At 30.3% G+C, this 9,587-nt stretch overlaps 1 long non-coding RNA gene across 1 annotated transcript; it reads left to right on the top strand.

Moving 5' to 3' along the window:
- The first annotated feature begins 3,562 nt into the window (after positions 1-3,562).
- On the top strand, positions 3,563-5,259 carry LOC128389725 (uncharacterized). Its single transcript, XR_008325496.1, has 3 exons — positions 3,563-4,046; positions 4,125-4,194; positions 4,636-5,259. It is a non-coding gene; the product is annotated as an uncharacterized LOC128389725 (long non-coding RNA).
- The last annotated feature ends 4,328 nt before the right edge of the window (positions 5,260-9,587 follow it).

Genomic DNA, 9,587 nt, shown 5'->3' with positions numbered 1-9,587 from the left:
ATTTTCCTCCCTGGTGCTGATTATTATTAGAATATGAAAGTCTCATCATCCTCATTATTATCCTCTAGACTCTTACTTTCCAAATCATCATCCGCATCATTTTTAAACATTAGCTTAATTAGGCAATGTAAATCTCTAAGGAGGTTGATTAGTAAGTTTTTCAGAGCTCAAGCCTAATTATGTTTACTGAAACTCAACAAGCTTGTCCATCTTCAGCATTATCATCATCACACCAACAAGAACAAGCAAGATAATGAAGAGAGAGAGAGAGAGAGAGAGAGAGAGCATTATCATGAATTACTGAATTCACTTCCATGTCCTTTCATGATTATCTTCCTCATCCAACTCTTAAGCTTAAATCAAATTAACTTGAATAAAAATTGGCTAAATAATTATTTATCACACCTCAATGATGATCCTCTCATCTCTTTCTCTGTCTATTTCTCTTTCTATCACACAAATTTCTTCCTCTTTTTTATCATCCTCATCATCCTAATAGACACTAATAATACATAAATCAATTCAATGTTGCTATTTCCTCATCTTCATCCCAATGACAATGTACATCTCAAGTGACCCTTGCTAATTTGTTTTTTTATTTATATTATATTATCTCATTATTATTATGTTACTTGATATATAATTCAATATACACTCAGTGCGATAGATACAATGTTTTTATTTTCATCATTAACATCATCATCATTATGGGTGAATTTGAAGAGATACAGAGAGAAGGAGAGAGGAAAAAAAGTTCAGCTTGAATTCAGAATCATTATCGTCATTATCTGAATGTGTGATCACAACTTGAGTTCTAATGATTTTCTAGAATTGGTTATCCAATTAAATTGAAAACAATTATCATGAATATATCAGTCTCTGTGTTAATGTGAACACCCAAGGAGGAAAAGAGCCAGAGAGGAAAAGGAAAAGTTCATTAATTTATCCAATTCACCCAATTGAGTGAAATTTAGATACAAACAGATAGACAACATGCACCATCATTTAGATTGGTCTATTTGGAGCCATTCAGATCATCATGAAGCAGACAGAAAAACAAGAAGAGAAAAAAATCAACTCGAAATAAATACTTTGTGAGTTATTAAAAAAAATACAATGAACAAGAAACTACATCATTAATATGAACTGAAACGATGATTCTGACTGTATTACATGGAGACTCAAATGTTTCTATGAAAATTTCATGCAATAGATTTGGATTGAATGAAATGAATTATTGATTTTGTTATGGTGAAAAAAAGGTACAAGTGAGAATGAGAGAAGACCAGAAAATGATGATGATGATGATGATGATGATAGGAAAGAAAAAGAAATGGGATGATCTATGGAAGAGAGGGTGGGGTGAGTGGAATAAAAAAAACGAATAAAATTCTCATCGTTTGCACTTAGAATGCTTAATGAAATTGGGAAGAGAAGGAATCGAAAAATTTGGAATGCAAATCATTTATACGATATCATTCATTCAATTTCATCATTGATTCATGACACACCGAGAGAGAAGTAGGAAGAGAGAGAGAGAGGGTCACATGAAGTGATGAAAGTTGAAAAAAGCCGGTAGATTGATTATGTGATCTCCAATTGATACAAGAGGAGGTGGTGGAGTAGGAAGAGGAGGAGAGATGATTACTTTGCTGACCAACTTGAAGTGGGAGTGATTTTTGGAGTTACCAATGAAAACTAATTTCCATGACAATATAATCAAATCTGATCGATTGGATTAATAAGATAAAATAATAAGATGAATTTTCAAAATTAATCCATTATCACTTCTTATGTAATATTCATGCATGGTGATGGTCAATTTTCATGGATCAATCAATATTTGTCCAAAGATCAGCTTCAAAGTGAAGTTATAACAATGAATAGAAAATGTTAATTGAAACTTGTATCGATACTTTAAAATGTCCAATTCATTTGGTAAATTGTTTCTATTAATTGTTGTGATAACCTTTTCATGGGAATTGAATTCCTTTGAGTTTTACTTGATTAGATGAGAGTCTATTTGAGCTTATTATTGGACAGAATAAGTGAAAATGAAAATTCTCTGGACATTTGAATGAACGATAATTGACAAAACCACCAGAGTATTTTCATCTAATTTTTATTTCTCCTTTTTATCATTCATTTGTATCTCTTTTTTTCTATGTGTCTCCAGTTACTTTTATTCTGAATACATTTGAATATCTATCAACTCACTAGAACTTTTTCTTTTTCTCTTTCTCTCTCTATTTTGTTCAGTAACAGATCAGAATTTAATCGATTGTCAATGGGTTGAGAAAAACAAATTTTCTGCTGGACTTGTCTGGATAATGGTTATTTGAGTATCTTCTTTATCTTCCTAATCTTTATCCTCTTTCTAACACATTTTATTCCTTTTCCATCTAAACTAAATTTTCTAATAGAACTTTTTTTTTCTTCTCCAATTTTCTTTCTGTGCATAATCATTCTTCTTCTTCTTTACTATCATCATAGGCATCTTGTCTCTCTCTCTCTCTCTCTCTCTCTCTCTCTCTCTCTCTCTCTCTCTCTCTCTCTCTCTCTCTCTCCCTTTTATCTCTATTTTCTTTTACTCTCTTGTCTTGAACAAGAAGAATTTAGATGATAATAGAAAAAAAAGCTTCTCACTATTGATAAAATATCTTCCAAGATCATCACTCAACATTCAACGATAAACAGAATCAATAGAATTTTAAATTATCGAACTATTAATGTTATCAGAAAATTATCGATCTTATTCATTTTCGATGCATTTCAATTTTCTTAACTAAACTTTTTTTCAGAACTTTTCTTCCTCGATAGTTTTGTACAAACTCAAGTGGCAAGAAGATAGATCTCTTTATCCATGGTGTTTGCAATGATAATTTAAAATCTATTCTAATATGGATTTCAAATTGATCAGAATGAACTTTTCTCTCTCTCTCTTTCATGTTATTGTGATTTGATTGATATGGGATAGGAATTAAATAATCTACAATCAGAAAATAAGTAAATAACAAGGACTAGGAATCAAAGAGTTGAATGAAATAAATTAAATGAAAAGAAATCATTCATTCTGTTTCTCTGATAAAATAACGAATACAGTTAAACGGACAGTTTAACCTATTAATAGAAATTGAAACTAATCAACTGTCATACTGACGAAGAAGCAGTTCCGAAGTCAATATACACTCTCAAAAATTTTGATGGAAACATTGAACTTTACTTTTATACAGCCAAACGAAATGAGTTTGAAGGTAATTTTTTTATCATTCGTGCAGCAAAGGTGATAACGACAGTTAGATAATCAAGACATTCAAATTTACGTTCAAACACGTTTACGTACATTCAAATTGATAAGATTTTCTTATCGCTTTCGATGCGCAAATGATATAAAATTACCCTCATACTCATTTCATTTGGCTGTATTTTGTTAATGTGTAAGGGAAGGTAAGCTGCTCTCACCCCTAAGTTCACATCATCATCAACAACCAACAAAATCAAAGGTTGATTAAATGTCACCTTAATCAAAAGGGTATAAAATACAAGCTTGTTTAAGACAAGACAGTCAGTTATGTGAACCAGTTGATTTTCATTGTTGTTAAACTAAATCTCTTCAATTAATATAATATATTTATACTTTAAGCTACTTTGTTCTTATTGTGTATTGCTCTACATTAAATTTAATCTTCATTAATTAATCGTTAATTGCTCATTTGTGTTGTGATTTGAGATTGGCCCCACTTTAAAGATTTCGGTAATTGAGTGTTCCTACCAATTCACACTCTTACAAATGGAAAAACCTACAAGTCAAAGGGCGAATAGAAAAGGAGATATACAAATAGAGAGTTTAAGATCACCTCGAACTTTGGTAAGCTCTGAAGAATAAGGAAATGTTTTCCATTAGAAAAGATAAAGAAGAACGTATGAATGAGATAGAAAGTGTGATTCGAAATATTATTGCTGAATGGAAGAGGAAAAAGCTAAATGGGTCGAGATGAGTCCGAGCGTAACAAAAGATGAAGACAAGAAGATGAAAGTTCATTGAGGTAAGAAAACAGATTATCCATGTATATTATTTCAACTAATCTATTATAACAATAATAATATCTACTGATAACTTATAGAATTGGTTTCGTTTGAGAGCTGATGAGGATAAAGAAACTGGAAGATAATGTTAATAGATGAAAATGTATCGTAAGTAATTAAAAGTAAATTGTATTCTCTTGTGGGTGGAAGATAAAAGATAAGGTATGGGTAGAGGAAGATTGAGTGAAATGTTAGCTAGATAAATTCTGCAAGTGATTCATTTTCCTATTGAGCCATTAATTGCCTTACGAAAATTGAGACATCTTTTCAATGATTCAGGAAAAACAGGTGATTCAATAAACACTTAAATGTATATCTGGTCAAATTCTGAGTTGAAAGCATTTTGATTACGACAATGTTAATTTCGTTCATCAAGTTTATCACCATATTAGCTTGGAGAAAATGAAATATTATCAAATTATCAAGATAAAGTTTTTTTTTCTTATGTAAAAAAAATGAAATGAGTTGTGATGTGTAATTTTTTTCCTCATAAAATATTTTGGCTCTTTGGTTGATTCATATGTTTTACTGTTCATCTCGTTATTAAAGGTGATCTCTGAATACGTTATGAGTTTATATCCATTGATTTAATCAGCTTTCAACCTCCACCCTGGGTTAGGATACCAGATAATGTTGGTAAACCGGTCAATGATGAATTACTATTCATCAATCTCGATAAGTACCATGGATAAAATAAAAGTTTGGGTGAAAATTGAAACCATTGAAAACTGGACTGATTTCAATCTGATCATCAATCAGTGACTTTTCAAGATGAAAAGAAAGAAAGAGAGAAGAAGAGAGAGAGAGAGGACGAGAAAGTTCCAATTCACATGATTGTGAAATAACTATCAGAATTTTTGGTAACTCACCGAGAAGAAAAAGTTTTTTATTTTTCTCTTTCAATATTCTATTGATGATATTGCAAATTTTTCTTGTTTTTTTTTCACTTTTATTGTATATAAAAGTTCAGTAAAATATTATTGTTCCAATCATGCTTATCATTCCCATCATGATGATGAAGGATAAGTTAAACTTTTTCATTATTATTTTCCATTCATCTGAGCTTCAGTTTCAATTTTTTCTTTCCTTACCATGATGATGATGATGTTTCATTGTTTATCTAACCTTCAAAATAAAACCAATAGCCAATGGCTATTTTCATTTCTGAGAAAACAATAATGATTATGATGCTAACAAACTATCAGTTAAATCAGGGGAAATTTTCATCCTCAACTAATCAGATAACTTTTTGAAAACTCAAGACTTGCAAGACAAAAATGATGAGGAGTAGAAGAAAACTTTTTCCCTGATCCTAATAATATTTGTATTAATATTATCGGAATTGGAATTAACTTTATGATCATCAACAAATCAAACAAAAGAAAAGCGGATCGGAAAATCTAAATATAAGAAATGTGAATCGCTTCAATAACGAACTTGATAAAAGAATAATTTGATTCTATTGGTAAAAGTAAATTGTGATTGAATCAACTTTTCTCAAAACTCATTCGATAACTATCACGATCATCCTAATAATCTAATGATAAGCAGTGTGAGATTTAACAATTACTAACGATTGATAAATAGTAAATACAATTATCCACAAGTATTATATATATTTCCCTAGAAATATAATGATGATAAATTGCAATCAGTGTAATCATTTTCAATGAATCTCACTGTCCGAGATTAGATTGAATCTATGATGATAAGGAGAGAGAAATTCTGTCAAATGAAATAATTCTGATGAAACTGATAAAGCTAATGATGATATTGATGTTCTTGATGTTCTTGATGATGCTCATGATAATAATAATGAGGAAACATGATGATAACAGGGAGAAAAAAACTACAATCTAATGATACGATATTTGCTTTAATAGCTCTTATGAGAGTCGTAACTTTTTTGTTGTTGTTTCGAGAGAGAAAGAGTGAGAGAGAGAGAAGGAAAAAAATATAGCATTTCCATCATTTCGATCTCATTTGATTGGATGATATTGAATTCAGTTGTTGAGTAACCTAACGATTATATTATTCTTAAAGTATCGATGCTCAAGTAAAAGTGTATCGAAAGTAAATTATCTCAATTGTTGAATGTTCACTAGTTTGACCAATTCAGTTACTTGGAGATTGAAATGAGTCAATTTATTTTTTTCTTAATTTTTTCTCATTTTCTCATTTTCTCATTGATTTTGATTGAAGGGCTCACATGTATTTGCTCAGCATACCCAGTAAAAAAAAGTTCCTAGAAAGAATTGAATCACTTTTTCATTAGGAAACAATCATGAAGAACGATAAAAAAAATTTCGTCACAAGCGAAATTTACTCAAAGTTTAATGTCAGTCTCTCTCCCATATTGTAGTTTCAATCGATTCTGACAATACTCAGAACAGCATCATTTCATTATATTAGTTTATCAGATGAGGAAAAAACCACTTTAGCTTGTTTATGCTTTTTTCTGAAGAAAAGTTCTGATAGTCTTTTCATCACCTCCATGAGTTTATATCATGAAAAGAGATCACATTGTTTAGTGTTTTCTCCTTTGTTTACTTTTGAGGGAATCAAGGGAGAATCGAGCATCCTTAAGAACTTTATTCTGTAATAAGTTAGAAATTTTGATATTATTTACTTTTCGATGCTCATCATTTACAGAATAGCATCAGAAACGTTAACATTATGTATTCAATTCATGGAATCAAGAGAGTAAGAATGAAATTCTGTTTGTAAAAAGTTTTCTCTGCTCAGCTAAAGTTGAATTTTACTCATGAGATGAATTCTGTGAGAATTGAGCCATTTTCTTGACTAGAATTGTCTGATTAACGAAAAAGATGCAAACAAGATGTAGATGACAATTTAAAGTGGACATTTCAAAAGAAGAAGAAAAAGAAAGTGAGAGAGAAAGAGAGAATTCCATCTTTTTTTCTCTTCATCATTTTCTCATCATCGTTTTTTTTATTGTCACCGAAAGTGTGAATATGTGTGTTAATCTAATCTCAAATTCTGCTGGGGGTTTTGATGATGTAATAGAAAAACTTGAAATAGGAAATTCTATCACTTTTCTCATCTTATTTTCTTTCATCTTTATGTGTCATCGTCAGAATATTATTACAGGTATTCTGATGAGATTTGTTGTTGACACTCTCAGGTAATCTACAAACATGCAACTTTATCAACATCAATTCTCATCTCATCACATCCTCATAACCATCACCATCATAGCAACAATGCTGGTAACTTTTTTGTTCCTTCTCCCACTCAATCACTTTTCCCTTGCCCTTCAATACCTTTGTAATACTTTTCGCTCAGTGATGGTCTTCCCTTTACCTCATTAATGATACTGGACATTATCTGTTCGTATGTGTGGTGACTGACCAACTTAGCATTTTTTTTTTCTATCATCATTCCCTCGAGTGAATTCAGGTTGTCTTTTTTTTGGCGAATTTTTCTTATTCTCCTCGTTTGATAATTCACTAAATTTCTATCAAGTTTTTTTCTCTCTCTCTTCTCATTTTTGATTATTCTTTTTGGTCTCTTTTTTTACTCTGTTCAATGTTCTGTTTTTGATGCACCTCCATCACCTTTTGTTTGCACTTTGATTGATGGAAGTTCATCTTGATTGGATGTTAATCTATCGAATGGACAACAATCAAAATTGGACTTGGTTTCTCATCAGAATTTGGCTCATCACCATGAAGAAAATAATGTTGAGCTATTGTCAACAAAAATAATAGTTAAAGATAAACACTGGTCAAAGAAAATGAAGAAAGAAAGAGAGAGAGAGAAAAAAGTTCATTGATGATTCAAATTCCCAAAGGACATGATTTTCATCATCAACATTGAAAGGAAAATCACCCAATCAGTAATCATGATTTAATCGTAAAAGGTCAAATAATCAACCATCAAGAATAAAAACAATCAAATTTCATATGAATTCATCAACATTATACATTCATGATCATTCTGTAAATTGCATACAACAAGAAAGTGATATATTTGAATGAATAAAATTCAGCTCCTTTGAAAGGTGAACACCTTCAATACAGTGGAAATAAAAAACACTCACAAATTATTCAATTGTTATGCAAATATTATTACTACAATCATATCATGTTAATGATCATCATAATCAGAATCACCTAATAAAACCTTTTCTCACAGATCAGTTTTTCTTTTTTCCGTATTTTGAGATTGAACAATTTTCCATTACGAGTTTAGAGAAAAACTGAAAGAATCAGAAAACAAAATAAACTTTCCTCCTCTGCTCATCTTTTTACCTTGATTTCATTCATCGATATCGAGTTAGAATCATCCAGAAAGACCTTGATTCTTGAGTAGTATTATATCAATAATATTATCTGAATATTATCAAGCCATAAATACTTGTACATGGAAATGAAAATATAAAACACTTGAGGTTGAATTTGGAATCCAATGCAAATGGATTGTAATCTGTTCATCAAACATTTTAACATGAATTGCTAAACTTTTAGCATCCACTGGAAATTGCGATGACTTTGCATATGCTTATATTATGATCAATACATCAGCAATCAGAATGAAGATTTCATTGTAGTGACATTGAATTTCTCATGATTTTCATGGTGAATATTTCAAGTAAATCTTCACTAAATATCAGATATATTATACTAAATACCATGAGATTCATCTGACTAACTTATTATTATTATTCTGCTTGAATTTGGAAGATTCTGGTGGAAGAAAAAGTTCATTAGATGAAAATTTCTACACTCAGATCAGCTACTTTATCAACTAAAATGAACAGGGTGAATCTAAATTACAGATTCAATGAAAATGTCAAATATCATTATGGTTATATGAATTTTATCTCTTCAACTATACCATGTATTTTGCATATTATCAGATATTTTTTTGGAACCTCAATCATGTTCATAATGAAGTAAAACTTTAACTCTATGAGCACATGAGATGAGTTTTTGTTTTTGGAAACATTCACATGGAGGCAAAAATTATGCAACAACAAGATAGTAGAAGATGATGATAAATAACTCATTTTCTAACTTTTTCATATATTCTGACATTAAATTATTCCTTTGCCTGTGTAAATAATCAGAATAACTGTCAATCAATGGTATACATCCATTTTAGGAGACCTTATAATAAACTTTATTCTGATATTCATACTTTTATTTTGTCATCATCTTCACCTTGATGTTTTCTTCATCGATAGCATCACATTCAAATGCAATCCTTGAAGGAAAATATCAATTGTTTACAATTAACTCAAGTCAGTGAGTGGGAGAAGCGAGAGAAAGAGAGAGGGAGACTTTAATTGTTAGCATTCAGATCCATGAAAAATTTGCATCTCTCTCTCTCTCTCTGACTCTTTCATGGCAAGTAAAATTGTTAATTAACTTGCTAGTTAATTTAAATTCAAGTTCATGATTTAATCTTTCATCATGTTGATGAATATTATACCAAACAATGATTGTGCAAACATTTCAACTTGATCAGCTTGGTGA

This window comes from Panonychus citri, unplaced genomic scaffold, assembly GCF_014898815.1.
Source record: "Panonychus citri isolate SS breed McGregor unplaced genomic scaffold, ASM1489881v1 Contig00010, whole genome shotgun sequence".
Lineage (NCBI taxonomy): Eukaryota > Metazoa > Arthropoda > Arachnida > Trombidiformes > Tetranychidae > Panonychus > Panonychus citri.
This window is presented reverse-complemented; position numbering and strand designations above follow the sequence as displayed.